Source organism: Ipomoea nil, unplaced genomic scaffold, assembly GCF_001879475.1.
Source record: "Ipomoea nil cultivar Tokyo-kokei standard unplaced genomic scaffold, Asagao_1.1 scaffold1129, whole genome shotgun sequence".
Classification (NCBI taxonomy): Eukaryota; Viridiplantae; Streptophyta; class Magnoliopsida; order Solanales; family Convolvulaceae; genus Ipomoea; species Ipomoea nil.
In genome coordinates this window covers 109,016-114,165 of record NW_017617557.1, presented here as the reverse complement: position 1 = coordinate 114,165, position 5,150 = coordinate 109,016, and the positions used below count along the sequence as shown (strand labels likewise).

At 36.4% G+C, this 5,150-nt stretch overlaps 1 long non-coding RNA gene across 1 annotated transcript; it reads right to left on the bottom strand.

The window, feature by feature from the left end:
* Positions 1 to 2,899: 2,899 nt before the first annotated feature.
* On the bottom strand, positions 2,900 to 3,496 carry LOC109183513. The gene is made up of 2 exons (XR_002054559.1): positions 3,410 to 3,496; positions 2,900 to 3,025 (listed from the first exon to the last, which is right to left on the bottom strand). It is a non-coding gene; the product is annotated as an uncharacterized LOC109183513 (long non-coding RNA).
* Positions 3,497 to 5,150: the final 1,654 nt, after the last annotated feature.

Below are 5,150 nucleotides of genomic sequence, written 5' to 3'. Positions count from 1 at the left end.
CATCTCTTCACTTTGTTCTAGTTTTGTTCCCTTAGCCTTTTCTCTGAGCCTTCTCTTAGTTAGCTTGTGTTGTTGTTTGGGGAGCTAGGTGGTGAAGGTAGTGGTGGAGTTTGAGTGGAGGGGAGGTTGAGATCCAAGCAAGAAGAAGAGATCTACAAAGGTATAACCCCATGGACCCCCACTTTGAATTTTGGCTCTGTGAAGCCTTGTTTATTAGGTAGAAATAAGTAGAAATGCTAGATTTTGATGTGTTTGAGCTATGAAATGATCTATTACTTATCTATGATGTGTTGATAATGTTTTAGATGAGTTGGAGTTGGCAGAGATTGAATTGCAGATGAAGAGAGTTCATCTGGTGCACAGACAGTGTGCACAAGATGAAGTAACGGCCTAGCCAACAGCCCATCAAGGGGACCGTTGGCTAGAGCCGTGGCCTGCTGGGCCTAGGGCACGGCCCTAGGAGAGGGCCGTTTCCTAGGCCCGGCAATGTAACGGCTTGAGGGGGCGGGTCATGATGAGCCCCGCCCCATGGTCCCTGAGTGATCTCTGTGCAGCGGTCGGGCCCTTGTGGCTCAGCTACGTGTCGTTTTGGGCCAGGTGTCACGGGCCCTTGTGGCTCGGTACCTCGGGACCGTCTTGACGCACGTTTTGGCTTTGATTTCGTTGGTTTTGGATTAGAAATGAGCATATTATGATGGATTTAGTGATGAATTGCTTCACAGTATGAATTGTTTGAGTTCACTGTATTAGGAATTGCTTTGCTTTATCTTCCTGATGCTATTTGTGAAATGAGTAGAGAAGCATGATCACTTTGTGAATAAGTTTTATTAGAAAAACATGAATAGATTGTGTTGTATGATCAATGGAATTTGAAATCTATTTTGATGGTAAAAATATATAGAGTTTGATATATTGCAAACCGAGCATGATATTGTGTTCTTGAGATTTCTATGTGATATATATGGATTTGGAGCATGTTGTACAGTATTTTTGCATTCCAAGTATATCATGTTTCAAAAGTGCATAAATGGCTAACGTGAGCCTAAGTACTATTTTCAAAAACTCATGAGCATTTGGTATATCATTACTTTGTGGCATTGTGAAATTGTTAAGTTGTGGCATACATAAGTTTGGTGCATGATATATATATATATATATATATATATATATATATATATATATATATATATATATATATATATATATATATATATATATATATATATATATATATATATATATATATATATCAGTGAGATTTTGGAGGACCACGTTTGGACGATGCCCTCTCGGATGAATTTTATGGACATTGTGGACCCAATATATGTAACGCGGTGTATTCCCATGTTACGAGGTTGAAAACTGCCCGCCAGGCTTGGAATCCTGGTCAAGGGGTGTGCACACTGATAGTTCGATACATGATTCCACAGAGTTTGAGCATAGAACTAAGAGAGTGGTTCGGTGGACGAGCAGAGTATTAGGTCGGCTAGAAGCCATGCCTGGATAGGTTCGTTCACACTACGGTAAAGTTCCTACCTCGTCCATTAATAAAGAAAGTGAGTCATTGCGACTCTAAGAAAAGAAAGAAAGAAAGTGAGTCCTTGCGACTCTAAGAAAAGAAAGAAAGAAAGTGAGTCCTTGCGACTCTAAGTAAGAAAGAAAGAAAGCAAGCAAGAGACCTCCACAGAAAGTATTATATTTTACAAACGAGTGTATGAGTATACTTATAGTATTGCATGAGATTGCATTTGAGTATAGTATTGCACGAGATTGCATTTGAGTATAGTATTGCACGAAATTGCATTTGAGTATAGTATTGCACGAGATTGCATTTGAGTATAGTATTGCATGAGATTGCATAATGAGAATGATTAATCGAGGTTGTATATCGAGCATGATTGCTTTTGTAATTTTGCGTATTCTCAGTATAAGGATATTGATTTAGTTTCTAGCAACCAGAATACTGGACTGACTGACTCAGATACTTAATCGACCAGTCATCTAGATAGAAAGCAGATTAATTTAAAGCGGAAGACTAAGGCAGAAAGTAAATCAACACATATGTTTGTTTACCCAGTTCGATACAGTGTGTATCTACATATGGGGGACGATCATCGAGGCGTCCAATCCACTAACTCATAATCCAATGTACAAAGGTAGAGAAAAAACAATCTCACCCAAGTGCCCCACACAAGGTCAGTACCCAGTCTACAAAGGTTTTGTGGATTGTTGAACTCGGAGAGCCACGCATCCAGAAGTCTAATGAAATCCCTTCAATTGGAGAGCTAACTCTGATGCAGTCCGCTTTAATGACGCAGTCCCACGTTGTTCCCACAACTGAGTGATCTTCGCGTCCTATCGTTTAAGCAACGTTGATACTTCTCAAGTTCTTCTTCATAATCACCAAGAACTTATTGTCTTGAGAAGAGGCATGACAACCAGATATGTGTATTTTGTTTAGTATTGAGTGTTGCGGCTTCAATCAATGCAACCCTAATTCTCGAACGAATGAGGATACATATACTTCTTTGATTTGAACACTCTCCAAAAATATCTCTGATTGTAGATGGTAGGACTTTTTGTGAAGAAAGAAATCTTTAAGATTCGATCCATACCTTTCACGCTGATCCGCTGATACTCTTTCCAAAACTGTCATCTTGAAAACGCGTCCCAGCTTTTTAGAAAACTTTCCTTTATCAGAACTTCAGTGGCTTGTTCTAAGGACAAACAGACACCAAGTTAAACCCTATCTTAATTTGCCATAATAATATTGCCAATTATATGTTAGGATTTTTTCTTACATAAATAAAACACTAACAAACTTCCCCTTTGGCTATTATATTGTGTCATTTCATTAAATTGTGTACCACAACCTGCTTGCCCTTTCCTGACCTCTTTCCCTATGTTAGCTGTAATGTTTTCAATCGTCATCTTCCTCTTAAAGGGAAATCTGGATCTTTTATGAGTATATGCCAAGCAAAATAGAAAAGAACCTCACACTTATATAATCCTTAAACAAATACCTCTACATCCAAAACAAAAACACAAGAAAACAAATCAGCTCTTAAACTTTCTGATCTGTACAAACATTACAAATTCAGTGGCTTCAACAGCTGAATATTGCTAGCAAAAGTGGAGAAAAGTAGTCCCATGTACCTAATTCAGTTATGTTTTTCAGTTGAAAACGTGATGTAAACTCTTAACTGCTGGAAATAAATTGGAAGAACAGAACTTTAAACAAACACCATCCATTCAAAAAATTGTGCTTATCCAATCTTAAAACAAGCAATTACTGTCAAATTTTCCAATAAGATTCCAACACATAAATCAGAAACACCCAACCCTAGAATTCACTAAACGCATTCAACCCATCCACGACTGATAACCAATTATATAAAAGAAATCGTACCTGAAACAGACTACAGAACAACTACACAATCGCCTGATTCACAGCACACAGAGAGATGATAGTTGAAGAATATGCACAGGAATCAAGGACCCAAATACACTAGGGATGGAATAAAGAGAAGGAGAGATCATAAAATGACGCAAATACCCGCTCTCAAACGGTCATCCAACGGGAATACTGACAGAGTGACGGAGGACTAAAATTGTCCTCGTTACAATAAGGAGGAAATTTCAATTTTAGTTATATGACTATAGGGGTCTTGTTAATTTCAGTCCCTGACTTTTAAAAGTGTCAATTTAGTACCTTAACTATGCAATTTTTGTCAATTTTGGTCACTCCGGCCAAATTTCGCCGAAAAATTTTAATAGTTAAAATAGTGAGGGTATTTTGATCATTTCAAGCCTCTTTTCTTCTTCTCCGGCGAGTCCATCCCCTTCTCTCCCGTTTCCGACGTTCTTTTTCCCTGTAAACCCTATCTTTAATATCATCAAGTCTCCTTTCCGCATCAACTTAGTTCATTGCATTCGCAAGAAACGGGAGAGGAAGGGATGGACTCGCCTGAAAAGAAGAAAAGAGACATGAAATGACCAGAATACCCTCATTATTTTAACAATTAAAATTTTCCGGCGAAATTTGGCCGGCAATTTGACCGGAGTGACCAAAATTGACAAAAATTGCATAGTTAAGGTACTAAATTGACACTTTTAAAAGTTAGGACTGAAATTAACAAGACCCCTATAGTCATATGACTAAAACTGAAATTTCCTCTTACAATAAGTATGTCTATAAATTGTCCAAATTTTTTATAGAGAACTAAAATTGTCCGTGTCACTCTAAGTCTAAGACCAAAAAAAAGAATTCACTCATATATATATGGCAGTTGTTCCACTCTTGATTATATTAGACTATATTATTGTTATGTATTTATTTATGTACATTCTGTTAGTGATCTAGTTAATAGCATATTAGATATCATCAATAATATCTATATATTGTACGTTCTTTCTCCTTGTAAACCCTATCTTTAATATCATCAAGTCTCCTTTCCGCATCAACTTAGTTCATTGCATTCGCAAGAAATGAGAGAGGAAGGGATGGACTCGCCTGAAAAGAAGAAAAGAGACATGAAATGACCAGAATACCCTCATTATTTTAACAATTAAAATTTTCCGGCGAAATTTGGCCGGCAATTTGACCGGAGTGACCAAAATTGACAAAAATTGCATAGTTAAGGTACTAAATTGACACTTTTAAAAGTCAGGAACTGAAATTAACAAGACCCCTATAGCCATATGACTAAAACTGAAATTTCCTCTTACAATAAGTATGTCTATAAATTGTCCAAATTTTTTTATAGAGAACTAAAATTGTCTGTGTCACTCAGCCTAAGACCAAAAAAAAAAGAATTCACTCATATATATATGGCAGTTGTTCCACTCTTGATTATATTAGACTATATTATTGTTATGTATTTACTAGTATTTGCACCCGTGCGATGCACGGAATGAATTTGTTAAGAATATATGAATTTATATATAATTATTTAAATTAGAACATCAAATATTATATAGTGCAATTAAAGATATGGTTTAGATCGTTTATATATTTTGATGATTTCATTTCTTAAATTTGTACAAATAATTGCTCAAATTAATAGCTAATGTCTAGATGTACGCATGCGGTGCTATAACTTTGAAGATTTTATTTATCATTGTTTAGTATTTTCATAAATTAGGCAAAT